The sequence below is a fragment of the Canis lupus genome, chromosome 8 (assembly GCF_048164855.1).
Source record: "Canis lupus baileyi chromosome 8, mCanLup2.hap1, whole genome shotgun sequence".
Lineage (NCBI taxonomy): Eukaryota > Metazoa > Chordata > Mammalia > Carnivora > Canidae > Canis > Canis lupus.
Window position 1 is genome coordinate 44,225,242 of NC_132845.1, and position 16,748 is coordinate 44,241,989.

The 16,748-nt window shown below is 49.8% G+C and overlaps 1 protein-coding gene across 2 annotated transcripts in view; it reads left to right on the top strand.

Moving 5' to 3' along the window:
* The window catches only part of ABAT (4-aminobutyrate aminotransferase), an 82,480-nt gene that overhangs the window by 15,012 nt on the left and 50,720 nt on the right, over window positions 1-16,748 (top strand). The window contains exon 1 of one of the 2 annotated variants that reach the window (XM_072835740.1): window positions 13,926-14,242. The exons of the other annotated variant lie outside the window; for it this stretch is intronic. The gene's annotated coding sequence lies outside the window, so the exon portion shown is untranslated. Of the gene's footprint in view, window positions 1-13,925; window positions 14,243-16,748 lie in introns of those variants that run through there. 2 annotated transcript variants of the gene reach the window in all.

Consider the following 16,748-nt stretch of genomic DNA (forward strand, 5'->3'; position numbering starts at 1 on the left):
TCCTGCATTCCAGGCAGCTTCCAATAGTGCACATACGCCCCTGGGTTGTTGGGGAAGTTGAGAAAAATCCCCGGTGGGGGCCTGAAACCCGGGGCACCTGCCATGTCACATTCTTGCCCTTCTTCTGAGAATGAGGAATGTTCATAAACTCAGGCCATGCTGCTCAGCATGGCATGCCAAAGGTCACGTTTACTCAGGGGAGCTGTCCACAGGTTTATCTCGAGGGGATGAGCAGACGTGCAAACCTCCCCTTGCCCTTCGCATAGGGATTCCACTGCCTTGCACAACCAGATGAACACTTTCCTCAGTACAGATAGGGAGAGATTCACTTGGTTTAGACCTTTGAAGGAGCCAAAGGTATGTTGTAGGAGATAGTAGACAGTAACTGAATTTTGCTGGGACTGGTTATCATTAACCTGGAGAAGGTTATGAAATGAGGCATGTTCCCCTTCCAGGTGCCCGAGTTGCCAGGAAAGTCCGGCCAGGGCTCAGCTGGGGGCTGCAAGGACCCCCTGTGCATCCTGCCCCTGGCGTAAACCAGCAGAGCCAGCTGCAGGGCTCAGGGATGTACGCACACGAAGCCCGCCGCCCTCACCGTGAGGACTAGCTATGTGGGTGATGCGGAGGCTCGCCTCTGCTTTTCACAGGGAACAAAAGGGCACAAGAAACCCTCTGACTAGCCTCTGTTGCAAGCGCTTTACAGTTATTCTCATTTAACCCCCAAGGTAGGTCCTGTTCTCATCGTCTTACTAATAAGGAAGCAGGCACAGAGGGCATAAGTAACTCGCCCAAGATTATATGATATGGTTGCAAATTTTGAAATTTCCATCTTAAGTGATTGAGAGTTCAAGGACAGTCTGACCCAGAGACGCAGCCTCTTTTTGGGGCAGGCCCCCCATCATTCATAGAGGAAAGTCCTCTTGCTGCCCCAGACCAGGGTGACTGCCTCTCTTCGGGGAGGTCCTTCTCAGGGCCATCCTTGTCACAGGGGCTTACCACTCTCTGTCATATTTCTCTAGCATTCAGCTGTGAATCCCATGAGGACACAGGCTTTCTAGGTCCTCTCCGTATCCCCAGCATCACCCCAGGAACTGGCATAAAATAAACACATGGCCAGTGTTTGTTGAATAATACATGAATACGTTCTTTGGATGAACTTTTTCAGAGAAGTTCTTGACAGGGTTTCGTGTACATTCAGGTCCCAAATATGCTTGGAGGGATTTCTTTGGTTTCATCTTGCCTTTTTCCAGTAAGCTCATTGTTTTGAGATCCTTGTATATTCACACATTATAAGAAATACAGGGAGATTCCGTATACCCTTCACTCAGTTTCCCCCACTAGTAACATCTTGCTAATGTGTAGTCACAACCAGAAACTCGGCATGGATGCCGTCTACCCATCATATTCAGAATTCTTCAGTTCTGCGCACATGCATCTTGTATGTTTCCAAACAACGACGATTTCTGTCCTCACGAGGGTGCCAGCTAAAACAAGGAAAGTAACAGCATCCCAGGGTGGCTCAGCACTTGGGCTGGGGTCTTCAGAGGTAGAGGCTGTGGATGGTGAGGTAGGGCCACCCTGTGGGTGCCTGGTTACCTGTGGTCCGGCTACCTGGGCTCAGAGATGGAGGACACTGCACTCTGAAAGCATGGTGTGGCTGTCCCCTAAAACGTGCCCCAGGGGGAAAGACAAAGGCAATGTGACCTCTCAGCCATGAGAGCCTTGAAGGTGACGTCTAATAAATCCCTGCAAGCAGCCCATGTGCTCCCCGAGTACCACCTAAATCCTTGTCCATGGGTCTGAATCCCCACTCAGCAGTAAAACCTCAAGCTCATCAGTTAACCTCTCAGTGCCTCAACTGTAAGATGGGGGTAACCATTGTATCTACCCTGGTCATCGTTGAGGGGATTAAGTGAGGTAATACAGGGGGACACTCAGAAGAGTGCCTGACACGGAGTTAATTGCTCAGTGGAAACCAGCATTACCCTTGACATCATGCCTTTACATCAAATCAATTTGCTGTTTTCACTGCGCTTCGTTCCAGGCACCCATATCTGCATACTGATGCGGTTTTAGACTCTAGGACCCGGGGTGACTCAGTGGGTGTTGGGAAGTGACGTGACTCTGAGCCTATTTGTTGACCTGGAGAATGGGCGTGATGATAGGACCCGCCTCACAGAATTTGTTGTGAGATTTTGGTTGTCGAGACACACGGCTGACCCTCTGGAAATGGAGCCCTGTTCCTTGCCACCTAGAACCTCTGATAAGGCATCAAATTGCTCATCTTCTCCAAGCCTTGTTTTTTCACTCCTTTAAGTGGGAGGGTTGGACAAGATCTGATTATCCGGCTTTCAGTTTTAAATTTGAGATTCCCAGTCACCGCCACCACTTTGCTGAAAGAGGGTCTCGTGTTTGGGTGGGATGGTGCATCGGAATTGGCTGTGACAGGTGCCTCTGAAGGCCGAGTCACCCCCAGAGTAACTTAGAAATCTGGCCATGCACCACACCCAGGCAGAAGCATCCAGGCAGAGAAGGAAAAGGAAAACGTGGCGGGCTATCACATCCTAACACCGGAGTTCTGGTTTGGGGACATAGCTCTGCGCTCCCTTCTTCACTCCCAGGCTGTGCTTCCTGTTCCAATGTACTTCATGGGGACACAAGGCCTGGCAGGCCACATGCTGCCCGCACTGCTCGGCTAGGGATACCAGGCTTGAGCCCGAGCCACTGGTACTGGGGCCCCTGGCATCCGTGCTCGTGACCAGAGCTCTTTATTCCCAGTCTCCTCTAGCTCTGCTGGGGAACGTCCTTTGGAAATCAGAGTGGCACGTCAGTGCCACGTGGTTTTAGGGGAAAGTTGCTGAGTGTACAAGACGTCTCCCCACTTGATCTGGCATTGTGGGAGAAAGGGGGGCACTCCTCAGAGATTTCTGCTTCAAGACCGAATGAGAAGCAGATGGTTGGTTCACACTGGCTGTGATAAGAGGCAGGTGCCTTGCCGGAGTTTTCATTTCCTGCAGGAGCCAAAGGACGGTAGAGATTGCGCTCCTCCATCTTTTTAGAATCACCCCATAGCACCGTGCTCATGATTGTGGAAAAGCCAGGCAGCTAGGCTGATGGGTTCAAATCCCAGATGCCACTTACTTGCTGCAAGGGTGGGGGTGAGTTTGACCTGAACTACTCTGAGCCTCAGTTTCCCTGGCAGTGAATGGGAATGAGTCTTGCCTGCAACAGAGCGCCACTAAGTCTCGAACGAAGAGCACTCGCGGTGAGCACAGGCACAAGCAGCTACTGGTGATAACCGAGTGCAGCAGTTTGCCCCCGGACGTCAGTTACCTGCCGTTCCTTGGAGCAGAGCCGTGGCCCCAGGAGAGTGGGCAGGCACACAGGCACAGAGTCTCAGAACCTGGGCCTGGGATGGACCTCTGTGCTGATCCAGCCTAACCAAGCTCTTCCCGATGCTTAAAGCCCCTCTCCTGCATCCTGGAAGGGATGTCCAGCCCCTGCAGGGGAACTCATTCCAATGCAAGAAGCTTTCTTTGTTGTGAACCTGAGATCTGCCCATTTTGGTTATTTCTCTCTTGTTTTGTAATTTATCCAAGACTACAACCACAGTACAGGCATGCCTGGAGCTCAAACCTGCATCTCAGCACACAGCTCATGCCCATAGCCTCTAGACCCTCTTACCTCTGTCATTCAGGGTTCATTCCACTTTGCCCAGGACTCAGCAGGCCTCTGGACACACACAGGGCCAGTGTGACCTTGCAGGGGGAATCCCAGATTAGAAGGTTGCCTTTGGCCTGTGAGCTCTCCAGAATTTGGGGGATCAGCCATCTGACCGTGTTCCTGGAGTCTGAGCCAGCCCTTCTTGTCTGCAGATGCTGACTGGCTGATGGGACCACTGCAGGAGAGGTGTGGGAGTGTTCCCGGCAGCTGGGTGCCCTGCAAGACAGATGTAAGACAGGCCTGTCTGAGCTACCCAAGACCGCCTACTTCCCCAGAGGGAAGCTGCCCAGATTGAATGATCATTTATTGATCTTAGGTTTCCCTTGTACAAAGTCATCCTGCCACCCCCATTCACAGAACTGTCCACATCCCAAGGACATAGCAACATTCAACACATAATTTATGTTGTGCACCCACTATGAAACAGAGGAGAGCCAAAGAGATGAGGCACTGGCATTCCAGGGCAGGAAGACAATCCCGTCAATAAACAAATGAGAAAACAGTGACAGGCCATGACAACAATAACGTTCGCAGATGGGCAGTCACCTCCCCTAAGGGAGGGGAAGCTGTTAGCCGAGCTGAAGAAGGCGCTGGCTATTCAGAGATGGGGGCACAGCAGGTGTATGGCACAGGTTTGGGAGACATTGAGCTTCATCCTTCCGGCTGCCCCGGAAAGTGGATTACATGGGGGCCACAGTGGAAGCAGGAGACCATTTAGGAGGCTGCTTGCAGTTGCGGTAGCTTGGATTTGAGTGGGGACAGAAAGAGAAGATGTCCTGGAATTGTCTGGAGTGACATCAGGCCACGAGGGGGGGAGTCAGTGCCTGGGTTCAGACCCAGGCCCAAGTGGTACATCTGCGAGCTGGGCCTCTCCTTCCCTCGCGTGCACATGTTAAAGTGGAGGACACGACCGTTTGTAGACTAGAGGTGATGAGAACGGGGCCTATGACACATGACTGGGTAGAAACACTCTTTGAGATAATGCACACATTTGCCAAACTTGAGACAACAAAGTACCATAGACAAGGTGCCTTGAACAGCAGGAGTTTATTCTCTCACAGTACCGGAGGCCAGACTCCAAAGTCAAGGTGTCAGCAGGGCCATGCTCCCCGCAAAGGCACGAGGCCTCCGGCTCAGGTGCCTGAGTATTCCTGCTGCCAGAGGGAGGACAGAGAAGCTGAGCCTGTGGCCCCTAAAGCCAGGCCCCATCATAACCTGCTGAGAGAGGAGAGCTGCATGGGGGAGGCAGTCGGGCAGGCCAGCAGGGTTGGCCAGAGCAGTGGACAAAGCGGGGCTACATCCCTGGCTGTAGGTCTCTCCTTAGACCCGCCTGATAAAACAGGTATAGCCCCTTGTCTTAAGGAAGCTGGCTCCCAGTGACCTGCCAGAGCTAACAGTAGGGACCAGAAGAGCCAATATTTGGCGCAGAACTGGTGTATTTTCCTTCCTATGGCAAGTGGCCCCTGGAGGGCTCTCCCTCTACCAGATGGCTCCCACAGCGTGAGCCTCTGAAACTCAGTGGCTTCAGACAGCGCTGCATCATTATGTCCCCCACCCCTGCGGTCTGGCTGGCCTCAGCTGGACGCTTCTGGCTTGGGGTGTCTCATGCAGTGATGGGCTGGGTGCAGCTGGAGCTGGAATCATCAATGGGGCTGGACGTCCAGGATGGCTTCTTTACCCCCCAGCCTGCACTGCAGTGCTCCTGACCTCTCCCTCTATGTGGGTGTCAGCCTCCAGGACCTCTCCTGGGACTTGGGCTTCTCCTGGCCCAAATGTGTCCCAGGTAGTCCCTTCTTCCATGGAGGCAGACAGAGGTCATGCATGGCCTGGCACCACGTCGCTTCCACCACGTTGTTCTGTTTTTACAGTTCCATCATGATATGATTCACATACCATACACTTCACCACCTTTATTTTTTTTTAATGCTATAATTGATTTTATTTTTTTTATTCTAAAGATTTTACTTATTTATTCATGAGAGACAGAGAGAGAGGCAGAGATACAGGTAGAGGGAGAAGCAGGCTCCATGCAGGGAGCCCCATGTGGAACTCAATCCCAGGACCCCAGGATCACGCCCTGAGCCGAAGGCAGGAGCTCAAACACTGAGCCACACAGCCATCCCCACTTCACCCCCTTCAAAGTATACAATTCAGCAGGTTTTGGGTACATGACATTATTAAGATTTTCAAATTGTGGTTAAATATATATCGCAAAATTTGACATTTTTCAGTGTACAATTCAGTGGCGTGAATTACACACACACAGTGCTGTGCAACCTTTACCACTGTCTGGTGCCAAAGCCTTCTCATATCCTCAAACAGAAACTCTGCAACCAGTCAGCAGTAGCTCCAGCAACCAGTAACCTTAAATCTACTTTCCACCTCTGTGAATTTGTCTGCCTCCGCTCTGTCGTGGAAGTGGACCACACGCCAACCTTCTAGGTCTGGCTTCTGGGTAGGAAGCCGTGGGGGGTGTCCTGGGAGTTTGGGCATGAGCGGCTGTGGTGGAGGTGGGATGACCAGACAGATTCTGGATTGGTTTCCAAGGCAAAGCCAGCAGGATTTCCGATGGGTTAGATGGGATGCCGGAGGGGGGCCCCCGGAGGGATGGGGTGGCCCGGAGCCTCATACAGGCAACTGAGTTGGGCACCTCTGTTGCCATCGTGTCATTTCTATGGGAACCTGCTATTTGTGGCGAGCGATACTGCTTTCCAGACAGAACAGCGATGTGAAATCACCTAAGTGTATCTGTTAAAATGCGAGATCATTTGGAGGGAAAGGGTCTTACGAATACTGGCAAACACAGCAAAGCAAGGCGGACTGCAGGTGCCGCGTCTGGAGAAGCATGACCCTCCGGCGCTGGTGACACGTTGGCAGAAAAACGAGACACTGTCTGCTGCGGGAAGCAGCAGGGTGCTCTTGCCCTCTCGGAAAACCCAACTCCATGTGGAAGGGGCCGATGCGGACCATCGGTTTGTTGTGGGGAACACGGGACAGATCTGCAGCTTCTTGGCCGCAGTGCCTGGACGGAAGGTGGGCAAACTGTCCACCAAGGGCCAGCTGACAAGTGCTCTGCGGGTTCGGTCCCCGCTTCTCTGCTCTGCCAGCCTCACCCTTCAAGGCAGCCACGGCCACCGCAAATGATCGAGTGTTCCAGAAGTGTCTATTTGCAAAATCAGGCAGCTGGCCGGCATTTGGAGACCCTGAGCCTAGAGTCTGAATCCTCTTCAGGGACCTTCTGTGAACCCCAGGCCTGCCAACACTGAGCTGAAGCCCGAGCTTCCCGTTCTCCCGTGGGCCGGGGTGAGCCGAGCAGCCCCGTTTCGTGTCCTGTTTTCGAGTCGACTGAACTCCTGCTGGCATTGACCCACTTAAACCTCGTAAGCATTTCCACCTGGGGATTGGAATCCAGTTTGACCTGGTTCCGTGCCAGAAAGTAATCTCCTTTTTAGAGCCCATTTGGAAGCCCGTCTCCTCTTTCCACACCTTCCGAAACCATACCGAATGTGGATCGATTTTGAAGTGCCTCTGGGCTCTGTGTTAATGCCATGTCAAATTATTCATTAGTTGTTTTCCTATAATTAAATGTCTAGACGCACTCGGCTGCCATGAACTGAGGTTGCACTTACCCCTCCTCTGCCTTCTTTCTGTATATTATTATTTGAGAAAGCCAAAGGGGCGTCTTTCCTCCAAACATTGGAATAAGCTAATAATACACGTCACAACGATGATTCAGAAAATGCAGAAAAGTAGACTGTCACCCCACAGATGAAAGATAAAAGTGTTGAACAGGAAATGCATTTCTTTCTTTTGAGCCTTGCTTCCCCATGTACTGGCTTATGGTTTTATTTTCTGCCTTGACAAAATTATAGCCAGACTGCATGTAAAATTTCCCAGTTCTTTCTCTCGCGTTGCTTCAAAAATCGTTTCCCTGCGTTTTTCTGCAGTTTCGGTAAATAAATGAGCTATCGTATCACAGCTTTTTTTTTTTTTGGGCGATCCCTTACTGCTGGTTGCTTACATTATTTTCAGTTGTCCGCTCTCGTAAACTACACTGCTGTGACCATCTCTGAGTACAGACCTGTTCCTCTGTTTAGGATTACTTGCATTAGCTAAATTTCTGGAGGTGGAATTATTTGGGTTTAAAATATTTAGTATCTCTTGATTCCTTGTGGCTATATTTTCCAAAAAGGCTGCACCCAGGGACTCTCCAGCAGGATGTGTTTGGAGAGGCAAGGGTGATGTTCTGACACTCAGTCCTGAGATCAGAAAGGCATTAACATAACTTTTGGTTGGTCTGTTGGTTTTTCCTCCCGGAGATCATTTCAAAGAGAGGAAATTGGCTCCACACCTAACACACAAAGCAGTTAAGAGAGGAGGCAGGCTGCGTAGTCCCATAGCGAAGGATGCCCATAGCGAAGGATGCTATTTCTGCATACTAGCCTTTGCCCACATTTCTTGGTAGAGCCTTCAGACCCTTTGGGTTAGGACTTTGCACATAGTAGGATATCAATAACGTTTTTTAAAAACAGGAGTGTCCTTTGGGCAAGTTTCTTTTCTTCCAAGCCCTCAGATCTCTTATCTGTAAGATGAGAATAGTAAGAATTCATTCAGCAGACACTGAGCATGCCTGTCATATGTGCCAGGCACTGTGCCATCTGCTGGGGATGCATTGCATCTCTGGGGAATGGCAAATGGCGAATGGCATGAAGGCACACTTTCAGGTGATACACAAATGAATATACACGTGCAAACGGTGGTGAGTGGGAAGAAACAATACTACTCTAACAAATTACAATGGATACTTTTACTTCTATGCAGTTAAGAAAAAAGCTTCTTGGGATCCCTGGGTGGCTCAGCGGTTTAACGCCTGCCTTCGGCCCAGGGTGTGATCCTAGAAACCTAGAGTCCCACATCGGGCTCCCTGCATGGAGCCTGCTCCTCCCTCTGCCTGTGTCTGTGTGTGTGTGTGTGTGTGTGTGTGTGTGTGTGTGTGTATCTCATGAATAAATAAATAAAATCTTAAAAAAAAAAAAAGAAAAGAAAAAAGCTTCTCTGAGATAACATAGGATGTTTGAAATCTGAGGTGCACATGGAAGTTGGCCAAGCAGGAGTGAGGGAAGCAGTCCAGGCAGCAAGAATAGCCCACGCAAAGGCCCTGAGGCCAGAGAGCTTTGTACTTTTCCAGGAATCGGAGGCAGTGGTTGCTTGGGCAGCATCTCAAAGGCCTCATGAAAGCCTGAGAACCAAAATTGAGCTGAGAAGTGACCAGCTGAAGGCGAGGAAGCAGGAAGGTGACTGTCCCAGCGGTCGATGACCATGGTGGTCTAAAGGAGGTGGTGGAGACGAGTCCTATTTCAGACACAGATCAGAGTTCCCTTTTAGGCTCCTTTCTCTGGTTTCATCCTCCAGCTGATGACCAGGTAGTTCTGGTCATGTTCAAGAAGTCAGCACTAAAGAGCAGTTGGCTTCTAAGCCAGTTTGTGAGAGGCAAGAGTGAAGACTGCATCTCTGAGACAGCAGCCACACCCTGGAACCAAAAAACTGGCTGGACTGAGCTCTGGTGCATCCCAGCCAGGAGTCGGGGATGCTGGCAGCACCAGAGCATATATCTCTCAGGCTTTGGCTAGAATCACCTCAGAATGAGTCACAAAGTGAGCACCACCATCCCCATCCCCAGCGAGACACAGCCAATTCTTGCATGTCACAGATCAGGTCAAATCTGGCCTGAATGGGAGGAGCAAGCGAGAGCCAGCTGGCTTTCCCACATGTGATCTCATGAAGGAATGGGAAGCCACCACTATGTCCGACAGGGAGCTGCTCGGAGTGTAGATGCTGGACTAGACAGGTCCCTCTAACTCACATCCCGTCAAGACTGGTGGGGGAATCCAATGTCTGCTTTATTATCGATTCTTAAGGTCCCAGGCTGGTACAAAGTTCAGAGTAAGTTGCATGCTTTTAGCTAATGCTTAAATGATCTTATGTATTGATTAATCAGATTGTTTAAAATTAAGTGCCACAAGTCAAATCCTCCTCTAAGGAGTTTAATTTTTACAGACCCACATGACTGGCCTGTTGTAATAGGATATTTGGCATCCATTGGTGGCTACATTTGGGGCCAGGTTTCTAGATGAACTTCAGTTCAAACTGCAGCTCCTTAGGCAGGTAATTAATTCTATGACCTTGGACATGTTACCTAAACTACCTGAGCTTCATGTTTCTCCTCTGTAGCTCATAAGAGCACCTGCTTCCCAGAGTCATGAGAATAAGTGGTGTCGATATATATGAAATAATTAGAACAGGGCAAGGCATATAGCAGGTGCTCAACAAGTGATGAGGTTTGGATGCACAAGCTGCATTCTCCAGCAAGCCACCACGTGTGGCTCCTGAGCCTCTGAAGTGTAACTGGTCTGCACTGCCAGGTGCTGTAGGCATAACACACACACTAGATTTCAAAGATGTAGTATGATCAAAAATAGTAAAATCTCATTGATTAGTTTTCATATTGATTATCTGCTGAAATGATGATTTGGGGATATATCAAGTTGAATAGAACATACAACTAGCATTAATATCATCTGTTCCTCTTTTTTTTCTTCTGTAATATGGCCACTAGAAAATTTTAAATTCCGTCTGTGACTTGCATTTCTATTTATTTTTGACAGCACTGATCTAACGGCATGATTTAAGAAGCAGGAATAATTAAGAAATGGGAAAAGCATAGACTTTACAGAAGGATTTAGGGCTTGGGGCACCTGGGTGGCTTAGTCGGTTAAGCATCTGCCTTTGGCTCAGGTCATGATCTCAGGTCCTGGGATCGAGTCCCATGTCTGTTGGGTTCCCTGCTCAACGGGGAATCTGCTTTTCCCTCTCCTTCTCCCCCTCCTCCTGCTTATGCTTTTTCTCTCTCGCTCTCTCTCAAAAAGAAGGAAGAAAGATTTATGGGCTAATCAGGGTAGTACCATGCTCTGTATGCTACTAGGGAAGTCCCCTAACCTCCGTGTGCCTCGCCTTTCTCATCTGCAAAGTGGAAGCAAAAATCCCTACCACAAACAAGTTTTGAGTCTTGAGTGAAACCGTGTGTATGAAGTGCTGAGCTGCATCCTTGGCCCAGGACAGGTGCTCAGACACAAACAGAGGTTATAGCCTTTGTTACAGGTGCGGGGTGTGTTTAGCATCCCAAGGGGGCAAAGTAGATCCTGAGGATACCTTCATAACTACTTAGTGGTGCAGCAAGCCGACCATGGCATGCTGTTTTCACCCCCGTTGCCACATTTGACCTTCAGAATGACCCCGGGAGCAATAGCTCCTCGTGGAGCTGAAGGAACAGAGGCACAGGGGCCCTTTAGGGTCTGAGCAGGAAGCGGAAGCCAGGTGTTCTCCTGTCAACCTTGTGCTTTCTGGAAACTTGCAAAGTTTTCCAGGGACAGGTTTCAGTGTCGTTTCCCCTCCAGTTAGACAGCATCCCCAGGCATCCCCTGAACCAAAAAGAAGACCAGCACCTAATACAGTCCAGCAGTCTGCAGGGCAACCTCACCTGGTAGAGCCGGTGGGGTGCTGTGCATTATGGAGGCGATTTGAAAGGCAGGAAAGGCACCCCTGGGCCTCTTGCTCCCCAGCCTGGTGGAGAGTAGTGTTGTTGCTTGTGGCGGAGAAGAGGAAGCTCCCAAAGCCATGCGCCCTGGACACACTGGCACCCCCTTATGTCTCAAACCAACCAGGTACCCAAGAGTACAAGCTTCTGGGGCACAGCAGACATGCTGCATTGCAATGTGCTTTAAATTAATATGTTAGACACTTTCTCTCATCAGCACATAAAGCGCTACCTCATTCTTTTTTATCGGATGAATGTTATTCTGTGTTATGGATGCACCAAAATTTATTTAGCCAGTTCCCAGTGATGGACATTTAGGTTGCTTTCTGTTTATACCAATGAGGCAAATTCCTTCAAGTAGAATGATGCTTAGAAAAAGTGGTTGGGGCATTTAAAAGTTTGTGGATTTGATTAAGTGCTGTCCAAAGTATGCGTATAAATGGGTAGCCCCACCAACAAGGTATGAGGTGCCAGTTCCCCCACACCATCAACATGGCCAGATAGTTCACGTTGGGAAGTCCATGTGGAAAAAGCAGAGGGAGGGTGAGGTGGCAGCTGGGAGGCTGGGGCAGCTGTCCAACTAGGAAACTGGGTACTGAACCAAGACAAGAGCAAAAGAGGGGAGGGTGGAGGATAGAGCTACAGTGGTGCTGAATGAAGGTAATGGGACAGAGGAACCAAGCATGGGTCTCAGGTTTCCGACTTGAACAAATTGGATCTGTTCACTGAGATGCTGAACATAGGAAAGGGAACAAGTGTGTAAAGGGAAACAATGGTTTTAGCTGAGAACCTACGAGCTCAATATGCAGGACATCCTGTTGGTGGTGTCTGCAGGCCCAGGGAGGAAGATTTGGGGATGGTAAATCTGTGGAAATCATGAGTGTGCATGAGATCTTCTTGGAGTGCATGGATGGATGAGTGGGTGGGTGGATGGATGGACAGACAGGTGAGTAGGTGAGTGGATAGATAGACAGACAGGTAGATGGGTAGACGGATAGATGGATGGACAAACAGTGGGTGGATGGATACGTGGATGGATAGACAGTAGATGGGTAGATGGATAAATGGACAGGCAGACAGGTGGGTGGGTAGATGGATGAGTGAGGGGTAGATGGGTAGATGGATAGATGGATGGACAAACAGGTAGGTGAGTGGATGGGTAGATGGACCAACAGGTGGGTGAGTGGATAGAAGAAAAGATGGATGAGTGGGTGGGTAGATGGATGGAAGGATAGATGGGCAGAGGCAATGACAGACAGAAATCTAGATTTTATTCTGTTTGGATTAAACCATATGAAATTGCTGTCTTTATTGTTCACAAATGACAAAATACTTAACTTGATGCAGGCTAAAGTATGTGAGGGGGAAAGGTACATCATGCCGTCTGCAATTTACTTTAAAATACATCAGAAGTAGAGAGGATTAATGGATGGATAGCAGGGTAGATATGTGATAAAGCGAGCGTGGTACCATGGCATCATCAGAAGCTGGGGGTGGAGGCGGCATACAGGTATTCACTGTCAAATTCAACTTTTCTTTATGTTGGAAATTTCCGCAGTAAATTCATGGAAAATGATTTTCAGTGGTCAAATGTTGGCAATTTCATGTGGTTTCACTTAATATGTATTCCTCATTTGGCCAAGAGAGCTTTCTGGGTTCCCATCTGTGGCATCAACAGATCTGCCTCACAGTCTCTTTGGTCTTATTCTTCCCGGAGTTGGGGGCTGGGGGTCGGCGTTCCTCCCTCCTGGAGTTAATGTTGAATTGCCCTAATGAGCTGATTACTGCGCCAAGTTCGTTGGTATCTGGCTTGTAATAATTATAGATTTCCTCTGCGATTTGATCCCATTGGTTGCCACAGCAACAGCGTAATAGCTCAACTGAAGTACTGTCACGGTGATTTAGAACCAACATGTCTCTTGCAGCCTCCAGTCTGGGTGCCCCCACCCCCTTGCTGTCGTCATGGCAACTGATGAGCAGCACATGACCAAAAGCTCTGTGTCTCCCTCCCTCTCCCCTCCCCATATTGCAACCATTCCCCGATTCCTCTCCTGGACCCCTTGTGGACAGGCATTGACCCCAGCTTGGCTATACTGGGGGGCTAGAGTAATCGATGCCCCAAACCTTCCACGGAGAGTGGGGGGTTAGGTGGATTGTCAGAGCCAGAGCCACCCCTCTGGCCCCCAGGGGTCTTGGAGATGACTTGGTGCCCCTCAGAGCCCCTTCAGGTCTGGGGCCATGCCATAGGCAGGATCTGCTGCATCGCCCCCATAGGAGGGCTGGGGGGGGTGGTCATTTAGAAATCCAAAGCCGTGGATCACTGCTTCATACTCCAGGGGTCCGGAGCCTATGAGAGAACAATCTAGGAAGAGGCTCCTGGAAGAAGGGGGGGTGGACGGGCAGAGAGCCTATTTAGAAGGTCCTGGGTCAGGTGCCTCATCCTTCCGGTTTGAACTGAGCTGTACTTAAAACATCTTTTTTAAAAATCCATGTTCTATTTTTCTCTGTGTGTTTATCTCTCTTTTTTTTTTTTTTTCAGTCTCTGTCTGTCTTTGTTTCTGTGTGGATCTTTTCCTTTCTGTTTCTGCCTGAAACCTCTTTGTGAAGCCACCTCTCAGCCTCTCACTCTCTTCCCTCCTCCTCCTTCACCCCCTCTCCATCCCCCTGCCTCTAGCATTTGCTGGGAACCAGCTGAGAGCATCCTTTGCCCAAATCTGCTTTGCTTCTGAGGCTCCTTTCCTCCCCCGGTACCTGAGCCCATGTTTCAGGGACTGCCTGGAAGTCCGGAGCATCCTCCTGAGGGGGAGCTGGTACCTGGAGGCACCTCTTAGGATGAACCCAGCCTTTCTCATCCCTGGGACTCTGCATAATGGCATAGAGCAGGCGGGAGCTGGGCTTGCTGCAGGACCCTGACTACCCGGCACTGTGAGTGCAGACGTGTGTGCATGCGTGCGCGCGCGTGCGTGTGTGTGTGTGTGTGAGATATGCATTTGTGCATATCTACTGGTATGTGGAGGTATGTGTCAATGTGTGTCAGTGGCTCTTATCTGTGGTGCTGGGTATGCGAGTGTGTGTGTGCATGTGTGTACCCATGGTCATGTGTGCAAGTGTGCCTGTGTATGGCTTTTGGTCTAAAGGACACACAACTGTACATGACAGATTTTTCAAGGATGCTCAGTGGAAGGAACACAGTGGGATGAACCCCTTTAAAGTGGGAACAAAATTAACAAAAAGTGGTATTAAAATGACAGATAAGCAAGTCGCTTTTGCCAGCCGGCTTGCAAAAGCACTTCTACACGTGTCCGCCTTCTGTCCCCAGGAAATGAAGTAAGGGTCACCTTGAAAAGCTCTTTTTGCTCAAGAGCTAAAATAGATCCTTTCCATCCTGAGGGCTAAAACAGCACACACACACATGCACCTGTGTCTTTGAAACTCGGGAACGGGAGGCTCAGGGGATCGCCAGCAGGGGTATTCTGCTTCGCCCGCCAGGAGAGCAGAGTTTGCAGGGAGACCCTCTTGCCTGACAGCCAGGATGGCCTGTACCATGCACCACGAGCAGGTAGGAGAAACCTTTGATGGCGACTCCCCTCACATCTCACACTTCTGTGGTCAATTAGAAGTTCATTGTGAGTTTTTCTCACTGCGGCAGCCCGTGCCCCAAGGGGCGGCAAGAAGGAAGCAGGCTCAGAAAGCAAAATTTCACTTGTAGGGCAGGACATGGCAATCCGGGTGACTTGCCGTTTTGTAGTTAGTCTGTGAGAGCTGGCAGCTGCGCCACCCCGGGAAGGGATTCCTTCATGCTCTGCCTGACCCTGAATCCCGGGGGGGACTTGGCAGCTGGCTGCTCGGAGTGAATGCTAACATCTCGGGGAGAGGATGGGTCCGGAGGTGGACACAGCCTCAGGAAGGCTGCAGGCCAGCGAGGGACAGACTCCAGTCACCTGGTGCCACACCCTCACCCTCAGAGGACTGCTACCACTTGAACCTCCTTGAGGCCAGCACTCTTGTGGCCTCCATCTGCCATGGCCTCATCTCCTCAGTCCATCTGCCAAAGCCCTCATCACCTCCTCCGTCCTTGCCTCCAGGAAATCTTTAACTTCCACCCGAGTAGAGCTGCCCCCAAATACCTTGTACCTCCAGCAGCACGTACCCTGCAGACCTTTCTCCACGTGCCCATGAGCTGCAGTTTGTTTCACAAGGACTTTAAGAAAAATATCAATGAGGATGAAATACATACAGAGCAACTGGCCTGGACGCTTAAAAAATCCATGTCATAAAAGGCATAACGGCTGAGACATGGTTCCCAGTTAAAGGAGACCAAGAGCCATGTGAGCAGACGCAGAGAGCCGTCCTGCAGTGGCGCCTGGAACACAAAGGACATTTCAGGTTCAAGTGGGCGAACTTGAACGTGGGCTGTTAGATAATAACATTGTGTCAGTGACAAATCACCTGAGCTTGAAATACTTGTGTCTCAGATCACTTGTGCTGAGAGCACATGGAATGCTCTTGTTCTGTTTTGTTTTTTGTTTGGTTAACAGAACGATAATAGTAACTACTTTAGGGGATTGTTTGGAAAATTGAAGGTGCTATATCATATGTAAAGAGCTTAGCATGGGTCCCAAAGTAGGCGATTGGTAAATGTAGTTGCTGTTGCTGGTTACTCTTTTTTTTTTTTTTTTTTAAGATTTTATTTATTTGAGAGAGTGAGAGAGAGCATAAGCGGGGCATCAGGGCAGAGGGAGAGGGAGAAGCAGGAGAAGCAGGCTTCTGGTTGAGTGGGGAACCCAATGAGGGGCTCCATCCCAGGACCCTGAGATCATGACCTGAGCCAAAGGCAGATGCTTAACCAACTGAGCCACCCAGGAGCTCCTGGTTACTCTTGTTAGCATTTTCCAGGCACCCTGTGATTGGATGCAAGTGAAAGGTCTTTCTCATCTGCACCCAGGACCAGCTTCCCTGGCTTGTGACCCATATGGTCACACAGGGCCCATGCTCATGGAACCCCATTCACACTTGGTTTAGTACTCTACTGTCACTGTCTTCAAATTCTTAATCATTCTTGACAAGGGACTTCGAATATTCATTTTTGCACTGGGTCCCACAATCACCCAGCCAGTTCCCTCTGCACAGCCATCGGGAGCAGCTCTTAGACTAAACTCCCTGTCACCTCATCACAGCTCAGAGAGTCCCAACCAGGCTCGTACATTGCTCCACTCCAACCCCAACACAGTGCGTCAGCCTGCAGCATCCAGCACAGCGGCCGCTCCCCATGTGTGACAGTCAAGCACCCTGAGATGAGGCTAATCCAAATAGAGATGTGTTGTGGGTATAAAATTTATACTGAATTTTAAAGACATCATACAGGGAAAAAAAAGGAATATAAAATATCTTAGTAATAATTATATTGATTACATATTGAGATGATTTTTAG